The following is a 15,942-nucleotide window of genomic DNA, read 5'->3' as shown; positions in this document are numbered from 1 at the left end:
TAAAAAATACCGAGTAGGCACCAGTATCGGATAAAACCCAACCGATACCCAACCCTACATCTAAACAATACAGTCGTGCACCTGAAAATCAAAACAAGCTAAAAGAAACTAAAAATGTCTGTCAAACTTAGGAGAACTGCTTTCATGCTTAAACCCAACAGAACAAGATGTGTTTATCTCAACAACATCATAGAAATGTCACTTTGGCTGAAGCCGCATCTGTGACAAATTCAAAGAAACAAGTCGATTCCATCATCATATTTCAAATCAGATTTGAAGCACGAAGACAACTAAAGCTGATGTTAGTCACCCATGGGACACAGGATGCTTTTAGCAGGTTGATACTGACAGTTTTGGAGGACAGCTCAGCTTGTCGTTCAAGACAATTGATGATGACAGACAGGATGACAGACAGGCAGCTCACAGACCACACTCACTCAGCTCAATTCGACTGAAACAGATAACATTATGAGAAGTGACTCCTGAAAGTCAGCACAAGTTCACAAAAGACGACAAAACTTGTGTGGATACATTTAAGGGGAGTCTGCAGAGGCTTTTCACCTTCAAAGCACATGTTCACAAGTACACAAGTTCACTGAAATGTCCATGCTGGAACATGCACAGCTTGTCTAGTGACAACACATACTGTACACTGTGGAGGTGACTTTTGTTGTCAGGGGTGTTGGCTGGCCCTGCAACAGTGTGGCTGCCCATAGTTATGACACCAGTGACCTGAAAGTGAGGAGAGAACAGTAACAGTGAAAAAGGTGGAAGCAGAGGATGTATAAAGGATGGAGCCCAATGCGGATGAGATGAGGCAGTGCCTCTTCGAAGTTGCGATCACGACAATCAAATTCCACAAATTCCCATTGTTATGTGCAACCTTACAAATTTGACCAGTCATTGTAGTTTCCTGCACAAAACAGTAAGCCATACATAACCAATCTCACTTCAAGTATTAATCTTCTCAACTAACTCTGAAAATGTCCAAAAATGTTCAAATTCAAGTCAGATGAGAGAGAGGTGTGAACCTTTTTTTCAGACAGTTCTGAAATAGGTGCAAGAGTACAATAGAAAGGAGTCAGTCAGGGGTTTGAGAGGGTCACTGTGGCCACAGTTCTGGTAGACAGAAAAAGTGAAGACATAAATACAGTATGTCACCTCCTGAGTACTTGTTAGAGCTCACTGCAACATTTGCCTTGTCAGCTCCTTGTGGATATGCTAATTACATTTTGTGTCATTTAGGCTGAAGTAGCGTATTAAGGCATTAAAGCTCGTCATGAGCATACGTTTGAAACATGAAGCTGGCTTTTTCTGTCCCTCTCTGCTGTAACATGATGCTGGCTGGCATTTCTGACCTCTCCTTAGCCCCTCTCATCTTCATCCATCTTCACTGCAAGGGCTAATCATTTCTCACTGAAAGGCGAGGAACCATAGTGCTGTGCTGTTATTGCGTATCATGCCATCTCATTTAGTTAGTCTCATTAAATCCCTTCTGCATCTGAGAAGGTTGGAAAGGGTCGTCACCATCCACCTCTCAGCTGCTCAAAACTAACATCTGTTTTCAAATAAGTGTTCCCAATCTCGGTTTCAGTTTCCATCTAATTTCCAAAGTTCATCTGAATATCCTCATTTGAATGGCAAAAAAGAGGTTGTCTTGAATATTTCAGGTCATTATGTTTGGAGAGCACTAGCTGAAATGTTAATTTTGCTCCTTCAAAGACAACTTACCCCTGCCAACAAAGCATACCATATGAAGACTAGGGCTGCACAATTAATCGATATATTATCAAAATTGCAATATGGCCAAGTGCAATAAGCAAATTGCAAGATCTGCGATGATAAAGGTAAAATGTGTGACAAAACAGCATTATAATGAAGTACTGTAGTGTTGCAGAGATACCCTGGCCTATAAATCTTGTTCTCCAGATGTAAGAAAAAATGGTTGTTTGCTACAGAACCCGACAAATCTCACATTCACAATCTCACACATAAACTCAGGATTTTGAGTTTATGTTTTTTCAGTTAAAATGAAAATTGTGATGCATAAATGATCATTCCTACTAAATGTGAATCATGTGCAATATCTGTCAAAATAATTGCAATATGATTTTCTTTACCATACCGTGCAGCCCTAATGAAGACATCTCTCTCCTTGCTTTCTCGCAATTTAAAGTTCTAAAAATAAAACGCAAACTGCCAACCTGCTTTTATTTGGTTCCTCACAGCTTTGTTCTAAATCTTTCCCAAAATGCAAACAGACATTTAATTGGACTCTTCATTTTTGAGTCACATATCTGACACAAAGCAATCTTGAACCAAAAAACTATTTCTGGTAAAAAAAATAGGGCACATATGTGATCAAAGTCTTTCTTTCTTCTGTGATTCTGCATTAAGGTGAAAATAGCAATATCCACAAGTGTCTCTGACCAATAACTATCCCTGTCTGACACACATGCAGCCAGCACGGTGGCTGGCCTGGGATTACAGCATAATGACATGCTGATGAAATGTACTGGGCCATCCAGCTCTGTCTATGTTATGGTCTGTTGTCCATATTTCAGCTGAGCCTGTTTGTATGGCCTACTTCACTGTCCCACCCTCTAATCCTGTGCCGTTGGGAACTGCCACACTGCCCGGTCAACTTCCCATCTCTCCTACACTCAGCTTTAATCTCGCTGCAGCCAAGACAGCGAGCTCTGAATTGGGGACGGCTGACTGTTGAAAAACAACCTCGGCTAAAATGTGACCACATTTGTCAGAAATAAACCAGTGGGACAAACGGAAACACTGAAGTGAAATCTCTTATTTTTGCTAGAACTTATAGCCTTCACATTTCTGAAAAGAGCAGTAAATAATCAAATCTTACAACATATGTTCTTGCAAACCCACTGTATGTATCTGCATACCCGTGTGCGTGTTTTCTTTCCTGCCGCACTGAGCCTAATAATGTGAGAATAGTGAGTTCTGGGATTCTGGCGTAATTATCCAAGAGTGTTAATTACAGGAAGAATTCTGAGGCAATTATAGGATCTCAAGCAACAACGCTGGCACTGAATCTGCTCTCACGGCACACAGACACAGAAAGAGTCTCACGGCACATCACAGCAGCTAATTGTTGATTAATCTTCAAACATCAATATCACATTCAGTGCTCTGCATTCACAGAAATGACTGCATAAAATCAGTGGAGCTAATCATTCATGTGTTAAATCACAAATGTAATCGTTCTCCCCCTTTTTTCCCTTTTTGTGCCGCTTTAATAATGAGGGGATGTTTGTCTGAAAAGCAGCGCCTGTTTATAGCTATGAGCTGAAGTAGGAGAAGTGGTAGATCCTGTATCTGTGCCATGTCTTCTGAGAGATTAGCTAATGCAACAATCAGCTCCTTGTTAAAAGAAGTCAAGTGTTTGAAGAGAGGAAGAGGTGGCAGAGAAGAGGAGCAGGCATGAAGGTGCTGACCAAAACAAAACAAAACAAAACAAAACAAAGGAGTCAACCAACAAAAAAGGGAAAATATGAAAAAAGAGAATGGGCATGCCTTCAAAGACTTATTAGATGCAAAAAAAACAGGGGTTATGCAAAAATAAAATTAGAAATAGAGGCAAAAGAAGTACAGAGAGATGTTTTTTATTACAGAATGACAGATGAAAACAGAAAGCATAGATGTGAGATGGCTTAGGGAAGGTGATGAGGGATTATACATTTTGACAGAGCCATGGAAGGAAGAGAGCCTTGGAAATGGATTTGTCGAAAGTGAGGCACTTCAGAGGAACATAGACTGTAAACGTGTGTGTGTGTGTGTGTTTCCTCGGATGGGTGGTTGACAGCCGCACTCTCTTATCTTTCTGGCGTAAATCTCAACTCAAGAGAGATCCCATCAACGAGTCCGCTGCTGCTGCTGTCCGTGCTACAACTCTGACTAATAGGAGCCCCTAATAGGGTACACTGCATGCTGACAGTAAAAAAAATCCCAAATACGCACACATAAATTCTGTTAAATGCAAAAATTGACACACATATATGCCCTCAGCTGAGGCTCTGCAGGGAGTTAAAAGTGAACCCCGGCAAATGACACAGGTTGTCAGCTCCTGTGACGAAAGCTTAGTGAAAGAAAACAGAAGGAAGGTGGAGGAAGGAGGAGCAAGAACAGATTGAGGATGAAGAGAGGGAGGAGATGGTGACTCAGCTGCTCTCCCGAAAGGCCTCCAGGAGGAAGAGAAGGAAGAGAGGGATGAAGAGGCACCAAAGAGGAGGGGTGCTCATGCTCCCTCTGCTCTTCACAGAGTCATCTCAATTTTTCAGTCTCTCAAATAAAGAAGAGAAACAAAGACAAGAGCTTCAAATAAACCAAACAACAAATGTTCACGAGGGCAGAGTAAGGGGATGAGCAATCAGTGGCCTTAAAGGGGAGCACCGTGCCATGCCAAGTACCAAGTCTGAGGCGGATTACGACATCATGGCGTGTTATCTGGCATGCGAAGGGGCCTCTTTAACGTCTTTAGGTACAGCTATGGGCACCGAGTAATTGGGCCCTGCCTGCGCATTAAACATAGATCTGTTCTGACATCACACAGGAACTCAGCAGTGGATGTACTGGGATGAAACAGCATGCTGGATAGAGTTAGAAACACACATTGCACCGCACCAAAAAAAAAAGGGGGGGGGGGCCTCGTCCATGCAAACAGACACAACCGCAGCTACATCCTGACTTACAAATTATTCACGGGCTCTTTTGAAACTGTTTACTCTGACACGCCAACGCTGCCTTCCCCACACTGAAGACAGTCGAGAGATCCATTGAAAGCGGTTCTGATGAGACGTTTCAACGTGAGGCAAAAGCGAGAGGCAGTGGGAGGGTAAGGAGAGAATTCTTTGAAAGAAAGCTATGGGTGTATACTATATGGGACAGGGGGAAAGGAAAGCAGGCAGGGTTGTCTTTGAAAGAGATGAGGTGGGTTCTGACAGCGTGCTGTCAAACAGGCCGACTGTCATTGCAGGCGGGCCGATCCCTGATTCTGTGATCAATGTTTTTCTAAGAAAAAAATCTAAAAAGATGAATAATTCATCCCTAACCAATGACAGGCTTGTGAAGACGGGTGGAGCATTAGCCTCATGCAACGCTGTCTCACTGCGTGTCTACTGGCTCCCATGATAAATTCATAACGTTCCCCTGATGTCCAGAAGCGGCTTGTCCTTTTTACCTTAAAGTGTGAGAACGCCACAGATCAGGAAGTACACCTGTCAAACTGAGGGCATGCGACAGGAGGGCATTAAATAGACACAGACGTGTTAATGTTCATGTGCACAGCGCAGAGATATTCATAGACACATAGATACACAGATTGTGATCTATACTGACAAACATAACCCTATACTTCTCAGACGCAGCACACAGCCCGCCTCCACATATAAAAATGGACCGAGTACACAGAGTGTTCCAGCTATTTTACGAGGAGAGTATAGTCTCTATAATGCCCCAAACAACAGAATAGAAGCTCGACACAGCTTTGAGTCAGTTCAAAGCAAAAATCCTCAGCAGACTACTTCTGATCAAACACTTCTGACAGGCAAACCGAATCCGTATGCTCCCAAAGAGAGAGAAAGAGAGGAAGACAAGAGGAAGAAGATGAGGGAGGAAGAGAAACCACAGTCTGTTAAACACAATCTCATCACACCCATCTGTCACGCTTACATATGGACACATACAGCTGCAGATTTATTAGTTCAAATGATGCAGAAACAAAGCGAGGGGGAGATTTTTCTTCCAGGCTTGATATCCGTTTCAAACAGCGGGCTGGAAAAAGGCTTTTGCCTTTAAAATGTGTTGCCCCCTCACTGGGGCTGCATGAAGAGACTGACTCTTACTTCTTACACGCTACTTGCACAAACACATGCATGCACAACAAAAATGTCTATTGAAAAATAAAGCTCTGCCATTAGCTTCATATTATATCATTCAAACACTGGACTGGTATTAATTAAAGTCATTACCAAAATCATCTTTCATTTTAATCAGCATGCAAAGCTGCCAAGTTCAATATTGTCACACATTCTACAAAGGGGATATCCAGAGAGAACACACTTTTGTTTCTCATCAAACTAAAAGGTCACTTGAAAATAGCAACCCAGCTCAAATTAACATCTCCATAATGAAGTAATGTGTTACACTTTTTGTCAGCGGGCATATGGTCTTATCACCTTCGAGCTACACGCTCAAAAGCACTAATGAACACAGTAAGTACAACAGGACATGTCTGACCCCGCTATGACCTCAACATTATTAAGACGTATATTCAGGAGGAATAAAATGTAATCCCTCCGGTGATCCACATCTCAAATGATGATGGAGAGAATGGAGAATTTATTTCTACAAAGAAAAACATTTCTGTGCATCATTACGCGTGGCTAATACAGGAAATTGTCCGGCACGTACAGTAACACCCTGTACAACTGTGAATTGTTGTTTTTACACTTTGGGTTTTCGTACTTAAACAAACAAGATACGTGTTAATGAGTGAGCTTTAGAGCTGCTGCTAGGCAGATATTGTTACTTTTAGCCAGAGCCAGTCTAGCTGTTTACCCCTGTCTGCAGTCTTTGTGCTAAGCTATGCTAACCGGCAAGCGGCAACCTCTGTAAATGCAGCCAACACGGAAAGTAACAAAAGCTGCAGTTCATCGAACGGCCACTTGAGGCTGACTACAGAAGTGAGTAAGCCTCCATAAGGCCCAATATTAAAATGCCCAACCTTACAGCAGAAATAGATAAATATTTACAGCCTGCTTCAAAAAATGTTCTCTATAGCTAAATACTCTGTTTATGATAAGAGGGTAAGAGGGGTGAATTTTAACTGTGTGTTTACTAGTGTTTAAATTATATTAAGGCTTAAAGTTATGCATTATTACCGGCAGGGCTGCTTTGACTGACAGGTGGGTGCAGTCACCGGCAACTGTTTTCAGTAACCAGGCTTCATTCAGTTCTCCTCACACTCCGTGTATTTGCCCATTTTTGGCTTACCCAGGAGCTGGTGGAGTCAAGACTTCCAATATGCAGACTCATCAGAAACCTATGGGTGACATTACAGAGACTAGGTCCATGTTTCATACACAGTCTATGCTCACCACTTCATGGTCTTAATATTTACCATACAGACATGAGAGTGGTATTGATCTTCTTATCTAACTCTCTGCTAGCAAATTAATAAATGTGTTTCCCGTAATGGTGAATATGGTGAAAATGGCTTTGAATAGTGAGGATCACTAACTTATAATTACACATGGACAGGGTCAAAATCCCAGCTTCCGCCCTCCCGTTTAATGCCTCTTTTCTTCCATGAAGCAAACAAGCAACCAAGCACACATGCAAGCTTTCAAAAGTATAAAAAACCAAAGAGCAAAATATAAAGCAAGAAACAGAATATAAATCAAGCAAAGACAAACGGAGAGAACAGCCTCACTGAGCAGTTCACTCTCATCCCTCAGTTCTACTGATCTCCACTTCAGGAAAATGATTTGATCAACTGATTATCTGATTTATGTTCAACGGCTGAAAAGGAGATAAAAGTCGGCTTTAGTTCTGACAGTGTGATCCATGAAGCAGAGATAGAGGAGCGTTGGGGGTCATGGACTGATATGAAGATGCAAAGAGGCATGGATCTTTAATCTTCATTTATAACCAATGGCTCACTGGGATATTTAAAATGGGCTCACAAGGTTCAAAAACCAATTTCGTAATGAGAGTGGAGGAAGAGTGCAGGAAGCACACAATACTCCAGAGAGCTCCATAAACAAAAACACACAACTCATGTGCAGGAGTATTTATTTTTGCACAACTAATCACATTAATCTCAATCTAAATGCATCATCATCACCCCGCAAACGGCCGACTGAATGCTTCAGAGCTAGGCTGAGTCAAACACGCTGTTAACTGTTGTGGACGACACAACCCATTTGAAGAATGATTAATTAATCCAGTGCTTAATACCCTTGCGCAAAGTTAAGTGCATCTGACCACAACCACACGTAGAGTCCTCATTAGAGTCAGAGTCATTAGTAGGTTCATGTCTGAGGGGACATTATGATAAAAAATGCTACTTTTGATCGTCAAGCACTTACAAATCAATTAGGAGTTGCTGGTGACGTGTGTGTGCATATGTGTGTGTGTAGCTAGAGACATCTGAACTTAATTAAGGTATTTCAATCCAATCACAGGATGTTTTATTTTATATTTTATTATGTTTTTTCTAAATGCCACAAAGGTGTTTGAAGTTTCAATAGAAAATGGTGAATGTGTGTGTTGTAGGTGGACACTGCCCCTTTTAATTTAATCATTTTCACAATTCCATAATTGAAGAGAGCTGATTAAAGAGCTATCTCATGTGTAGGGCCCATGGAGAGATGGTATGATAGATGTGTGTAACTTGAGTCAACCCACAGGACACAGCTGGTTCTTTACAGCAGTTCAAGATACAGTAAGCCGTGTCTGCCTGGCTCAGCTGCTACAAATGTGCTTGATAACAGAGCTGGAAGGACTAATACGCTTTCAAGCATGAAGTACTAATAATCTCAGGAATCTATCACTTGGTTTATACAAAGTGGAAAAGGTATTGAAAGTTCCTCTAAATTGATACTTCTATGAGTGATATTCCACTGAAGCATTTAGTGTTTCTCACCTCAGTACCTCAAATATCAGTACCACCATTATGACATTATCATGACTGCGTAGCATGTTATGAAATAAGATATTACAGGAATTGCTAAATTTCTAAATATGGTTTAGGGTTTTAGTACCAAAGGGAACTTAGTGATTTAGACAAACACTTGGGAAAATAATTCTAAAATTCTAAAATATCGATTATATTTTTGGCAGAATGTAAATGCGATTAATGGTGTGAGAGTGAAATAGATAAAAGGATAAAACAAACTGTGCTCAGAAAACAGTTTGGGGAAGGAGACAAGCAGCTCCTAAACAACGAGGTGCCCTTCAGCGCTCAGTGTTTATACTATTTAAAGTTGTGAAGAGAGATAAGGTTATATCTAATTTAATCACATCGTATGGATTTCGCTGATGCAGCTGCAATGCTTTAACTGAGGACAATGATTTTATGGCTCCAGTGTTGTTGTGGTACAGGTTTATGTAGTGCAGTTAGAGAACATAATGCTGGATGCGGCAGGGATCACCAAAGCTGCATGTAACGGATATACTGCAGTACAAATGCCCTTTACTCTGGTTATCTGCCTCCTCTAGCAGTTCATTAGATGATCACTGCTAGCGATGCCACTGTATGAATACTGTCTGTATCTTAGGCTTAGAGTGCATAGTAGTAACATGGCAGGAAATTTCCCTGTAGGTTTACTGAGGTTATTGAGTCGGTTGAGTCACGAATACAGCTTATTAGAATACAGTATGATGTTTTTGTGGACCGTTTCAGCATTCAGAAAAGGCATTTGTAACACTGAACTTCAGGCTGAAATTATTAATTAGCAGTATCATTTATTCTTTTGATTAATTCAGTATTTTGTCTGTAAATGACCATAGATAGTGACATATTCCACAAACATGTATTTAGAATGATGAATCTGTCAAGCTGTCAACACAAACACAAAGTATGAATTTTATGAAATGCATATGAAGAGCAGTAAGCAAATGTCAGTATTTTCTATAACTGTTATTGTAACCTAGTTACTATATATATTGCTACCTTATTCGTTTAGGTTGTGTTATTGGGATGTTTAATATACTGTGATAAATAATTGTCATAGTAAAATATCATTTTAGACTGTTGCAGAATAAAACGTTATTATTACTTCATTAATTATTATTTTAGTCTGCACTTTAGATACTATATTTTTTGTGTGATACATAAATATTAATGTGTAATATTTCAGTTATGTCCCCTTGTCTTGGAGTAGTTTTAGTTCCTACCTCCTGTTGTATCACAGATGACACTAATGAGCTAATAACCTAACTAACTAACTAATAACCGAGCAACTTGTGCAAAAGTAGACTTGTGTGACTAATATTAAGATTGGTATTTTATTGTCTTGACTTGTTTGTCTTAATTGGAGGAGATTATTCATGAGAAACTAGAGCCCTCTTCAGTCAAAATCAATCAACTTGTGTCAGCATTAACAATGCAATGCAGTATGTAATCTTTTGACTGCTGTTTAAATCATGTCTGGTAAGGACGGTACCTTCCTGATGAGAGCACACTCAGGAGGAGCCTTGAACTCCATTTTCTCCAGCAATCTCAGTCATGATGGTCGATCCATGCTGGAGAATATTGTTTTATGGCTGGCCGCAGTCGCAGCACTTCAAGTTGCCAGCAGCAATAGTAATACATAAAATGAAATGAGCCGGAGAGAACGACAAGTATATAAACTCCTAAAATACCCCGCACTTCATCCCATAACACGACTCAGGGTGGGATACACTTTGCTCTCTGTTACACTCAAAGACACACTTCAAATATCAGTTCACTCCCACCAAAAGTTTTAATTGTGGATCTTTGAGCTGACTTAAGCTTAAAGGACCAGTTTGTAAGATTCAGTGGCATCTAGCGGGGAATTTGAATTTGAATACAGCTCACCCTTTCAAGTGTGTAGGAGAAACTATGGTGGCCTCAAAACTCCCTATCTTGAGTCAGTGTTTGTTTTGTCTGTTCTAGGCTACTGTAGAGAAAATGGCGGTTCAACATGGCGGTCTCCGTACAAGAGGACCCGCTTCCTCTGTAGATAAAAACGGCTCATTCTAAGGTAAGATTGAGGTGACTATACACCAATAACAAATGTTATATTCCATTTCTATCTATAAATGTTACACACTGGACCTTCAACATCAACAGAAACAGGACTGTGTCTGTTGATTCACATTGTTAAAGAGCATTGCACAAACAAAGCAAAAGATGTAGTGAAGCCTCTGAACTGTGTGTAAGCACTGTCCACCTACACTTGTGAGATTCCTTGGCTTCCCTTTTAGTACTTATGTAATGCTACGGCCATCTCATCACACATTCTTTCATCCAGAGACCTCAGAAAACATAAAATATGTAACATCCAAAGAGCAAATACTGTTTTTCTCACCCCTCTGCTTCCTCTCTGTATCTCATATGTGCTGTAGCTCCAGTCCTCCTGAGCCGGTCCAGTAAAGTTGCACAGGACCTATCTACAAAACATCGAGAAAGAGTGAAATGGGAGAAAAGCACTTAGGAATGTGAGAGATAGATTAGAGAAGTGTAAGACAGCCATCCTGGGGCTTGTGCTGGATGCTACTGAAGTACTACAGCAGTGTGTGTACTCTACCATTTATAAATATGTTCTGCAACTATAAATGTATGAAAGCTAATATAGCTTTAAGTTATGCACAAACGCATTTTCTGAGTGGGCACTGGCCTCAATTGCATCATCTTTTCTTTTTTTATATATATTTTTGGGGGCTTTTTTGCCTTAATTGGCAAAAGATAGACAGGAAATGGGGGAGAGAGAGGGGATGACACGAGAGAGAGGGGATGACACGCAGTAAAGGGACAGAGGATGGACTCGAACCCATGGCTGCTGCAGCAAAGGACTAAAGCTAAAGCACCCTGCATCATCTTCTAAAAGCAAAAACACATTTAAGTTAAGATAAATTGACTTCTCAACATTACTTGCTGTATTGTACCGGGTTGACATATTGCTTTGGCTTTGATCCTGTTGGTTTCAAAAAACATAAGAAAAGCTTTGTAGTTACTCTGGCTCCATTAGAGTCATCTAAATAAATGGCACAACAATGACAAACTGCAGTATGCAGAGTTTCATACCTGCACTGCCATACTAATTTGTCTCAATGAGCCTCAGCCTATTTTCCACAGATCAACAGCATATTTAAAGTTATTTTTTTGGCCTTTTGTTGGCTTTATTGATAGAGACAGCTGTAGATAGACAGGAAAGGTGGTTGGAGAGAGGGGATGACACGCAGCAAAGGGCAGCAGGTCGGATTCGAACCTGAGCCGCTGCAGCGCACCACCTAATTTTACTAAGTGATACTACACAGACTGAGGCCCATTTAAATGTCATGCTGCTGATCGTTCTCAGTAATTGCAAATGATGGATACACCACAGGTGTGCCAGGTGATAAAACTATGAAGTAGTCCAACTAATTGATTATATTATATTATATTATGATGGGATTAAAAAATGATATATCCACATTTGAGTCAGTTATAACACCTGAACACCACATTGCATCAATTCTGCAATTCAGAGTGCATGGAAACTAGTTATCAAGTGAGTAGAGAAAGAGTTAGCAATGTCCAAATAGCTCAAACTAATGGATACATGGTTGATAGTTAGCTTAATTTAAAGGACAAATGGCACTACTACTAATGATACTTAGCTTAAAGTAGACTAATGGATAAATGGTGTGTAATTAAGAATCCCACAGCTTTTCTTGCCAAGACACGACCTACTTAGCATTCTTAAAGTAGACTTATAGATAAATGGTTGATAGTTAGCTAAAGATAATGGATAAAAGTGGCAGTAATACAAATGCAAATGTTTGAATGTATAAATATGTTAACATTCACTTTTATAGCCACTTTTTTAAAGATGTATTTAAGTAAAAATCCAGTTTAAAACAATGCAAATGAACCCATTTGTGCCGATGAAGACGTGCTTGAGGTCATCTGACAGTCACTTTGTCTGACAAAACAGGCGGAAAACCACTGCCACAAGGTAACGAGGTCAGCCGGCGTATCGTCACCACAAATGTCAAATGAAACAATCAGGTTTGTAAATAAAGGACTTGTAAGGCCCAGATGCTCTCTGAGCTCTACATTAAGGTTACAGCCCCATCTGAACGTCTATAATGGCATTACAGCAGTCAGTGAGTGGGAGGACGGCCAGCGCACACAGGCCCATGATCGTTCCAGCTGGACATCTTAACCACGACAGCTGACATGCCAGCGTGCCTGCAGGTATCTGACAGCCACTCACAGGGGCACTCTCTCCATTTCCTCGTGCCCTCCTCCACCACTTAATACCTTATTTTCCTCCCCCCTTGCTCCGCACTGTCCTCTCTGTAAGAGCGGCAGTGCCCTCATCTTGCTGACAATGGATGCATCTTTGCTTTACTGCCCTCATAAATACTCCAGAGTTGAAAACAATGAGGCCGGGCATTGGCAGTGTTAAGCTGAGGTAATGTCACTATTGAGCACGGCTGACAGCTTTATGTGCAACAGAAAGGATCAAAATGAGAAGGTAAGTGTAGGCGTAGTAATGGACAAGACTAACAGGCCTGATTCAACAATGCACTCTGAGGGCCACATAGACCTGTCAGCAGACATTTCATTACTGACACATAAATCTGCCAAATAGGGAGGGTAAGTGGCACTTCGGGTACCATTAAGTGCTGTTGTATAATTGCATTCACTGCAATGCTGGTTTTTTTCTCTTGATTTTTAGGACAGTAACAGCTACTGTGGCTCTCAATAAAAAAGATAGGAATCCATGAGACCACAATGAGACGTGGTGTAAAACAAGAAATACACAATTCCATGCTTAATATAAATCTGATGATGATGGCTTTATTATGTGCTTTTCATTATTTAATTATCTCATACACCAATGACTGGCCTTCAGTTGCTCAAGAGCACTTAACCAGGGCCAGGGATCAAACAACAACCTCCACCTCCTGAGCAACTTCTCCCAAAAAACTAGATCTAAATCCACTCCCCACGAGGTACACCCACCCACCCCTATTCTACCTCACTACCGAACCCTTCCACAGGATAAAAGTCTGCCGTGTTTAATTTGATGGTCAGCAAACTGTGTGAAGCCTCTGCACACAGGAAGAGGGCAACACAGTGAAATGTTGGGGTTTTAATTACAGAAATGTAGCGGCAGTGAAAAATTAAAAGATGCATAAATCACTATGTGAATTTCTGCATTGCTGTGACTGGTTTAAAACTGACTGAGGGGGGGGCAACAATAATAAAAATCTCTAAAAGGGCCAGTGCCCCATGACCGAATACATTAAAAGTACTGCCTCAACTCATGAGATGAATTGTAATGTCCCCAGTGTGAGTCCTGCCAGAGACCTTTGTTGCATGTCACTCCCCATTACTCTCTCTCCTCATTTCCTGTCATCTCTCTGCAGCTAACTTTGTATGAAAGGCACGAAACGCCCCAAAGAATACCTGAAAGAAAAAACGATTACAGTTGTGACCATCGTCAAATGTACATGACAGCTATGCAACCTCAGTTATAATTTGCAGTTAGTTACATGCTTTTGTGATGTATGTAATGTGTGCAAGAATCCAGGACAGTGGTAGACCATAGTCCCTCACAGATGAGGAAAGAGATTAAAGCTTCTGCTTTTCCAGACCGTACTTCCAAAAAAAACTAGCTTATTTCTAGAACTGCACTAAGAGCTGAACAGAGCCACAATACAGACAGGAGCAGAGCTGGGAGAGGGCTGAGCAAACACAGGCAGAGGCTTAGATGTGTCACACCGACGACAGGCACCGAGCCTCTCACGCTGGGATGACTGCAGGGATCGATCAAAGGCTGCCTTCCCTTTTCTACCCCACATTTAGATCATTAAAACCTAATTGAGAACTGGTAACCAAAGACACATAAACACACACACACACACACAGAGCGGCTGTGCTTGCGTGGATACAAGCACACCATCTCAGGGATGAAAAAAGCACAGCTAGTGTGAGAGATAATGAGACCCGATGTCCATCTGAGTTAGAGAGCAAATCGATCAGCCGGGACTGCACCATAACAGTGTGAGATGAGGATGAGGGGATAAACTAGTGTCATGATGATCACAGGGCGAATCTCTCGCTCATCAGGTCATCTGTTCAGGTGAACCTTGACAAAAAGGCAACTGGATGAAAGGCAGCAAGAGAAAGAAACACAACAGATAAACCCCATGTGCAAGACCTCTCTCTCTGTGGATCACAACGAGGTGTGTAAAAAGTGTCAGACAGCAGATCAATTGGACCACCAGATGAATGTGTGTGTATGTGTGATGGAAGTTGGCTCACCCAGGACTAGAACTTGCACAGCGCTCCTTCCACATCTGCAAGCCTGGAGGTGCTCTGATCCCTGCTGGCCGTCTGCTCTGGCTGGGTCCGTGCAGGATAATGTTGCTCCTCAAGCCTCTCCAGACACTAAGCTTCCTCCTCCTCCTCCTCTTCCTCTTCCTCCTCCTCCGGCAGCAGCAGCAGCAGAAGCAGAAGCAGAAGCGGCAGCAACAGCAGCTGGACTGGACTGCATTCACTCACCTTCCCTCTTCACTGTGTCTTTGCTTCCACAGCACTGTGCTGCTGAATTATCTACCGCCTCCCAAATGAAGTCCCAGGCTCTCCACTCTCTTCTCCTTTGTGCTATAAAGGCAGCAGCAGCTCCTCTCCCAGCGGGCTCCCAGCTTTGTGTCTCGGGGAAGCGGTCAGGGCTGCCACCGGCGGCGGCAGGCAGCTCGGACTGATGGTGCTCTCGTTATTGGATTGCATGTGTATGAGTGTCCTGGCATTTGTGTGTGTGGGATGTGGAGCGTAGTGTGTGTTTCAAAGAGGACCCGGCTGCTGTTCATTGGGGCTCATCTGCGCTGTTGCCTCTCTCTCTCTCTCTCTCTCTCGTATTCGGGCTATTTTGTGTTGCATTCACGTCCTGTGGGGGGAAAACGGAAGATGAGCTCTCTACTTAAAAATTCAGCTCACTTTAGCTTTCAGGTGGTGGGTATACTCCTAATACTCTGCAGGGACAGACTGTATGGAAATCCGCGTGTGGACAAAATCTATTAAATAAAATGTATACAGATGCATACGGATGTGGGACGTAAAACCAAAACAATGAGCGGAAAGACGCTAAACAATACAAGCAGCACCTTTCACATTGCATAGTTTGTTTTATAAGAATATTGATTTGATCAGTTCAACATGGCAGCCTCTGTAGA

The 15,942-nt window shown here is 41.7% G+C and overlaps 1 protein-coding gene across 5 annotated transcripts in view; it reads right to left on the bottom strand.

Moving 5' to 3' along the window:
- lingo3a (leucine rich repeat and Ig domain containing 3a) overlaps window positions 1–15,656 on the bottom strand; it is a 35,034-nt gene extending 19,378 nt beyond the window's left edge. The window contains exons 1-3 of one of the 5 annotated variants that reach the window (XM_035653871.1): window positions 15,032–15,656; window positions 11,082–11,163; window positions 647–732 (exon numbers count right to left, since the gene is read on the bottom strand). The gene's annotated coding sequence lies outside the window, so the exon portion shown is untranslated. The remainder of the gene's footprint in view (window positions 1–646; window positions 733–11,081; window positions 11,164–15,031) is intronic. The other 4 variants (XM_035653868.1, XM_035653873.1, XM_035653874.1 and 1 more) reach the window with 4 other exon arrangements.
- Window positions 15,657–15,942: the final 286 nt, after the last annotated feature.

This window comes from Morone saxatilis, unplaced genomic scaffold, assembly GCF_004916995.1.
Source record: "Morone saxatilis isolate NCDOM2014 unplaced genomic scaffold, NCSU_SB_2.0 Contig12, whole genome shotgun sequence".
NCBI classification, from domain to species: domain Eukaryota; kingdom Metazoa; phylum Chordata; class Actinopteri; family Moronidae; genus Morone; species Morone saxatilis.
The sequence above is the reverse complement of the archived record's forward strand: the minus strand, read 5'-3'. Positions and strand labels throughout refer to the sequence as shown.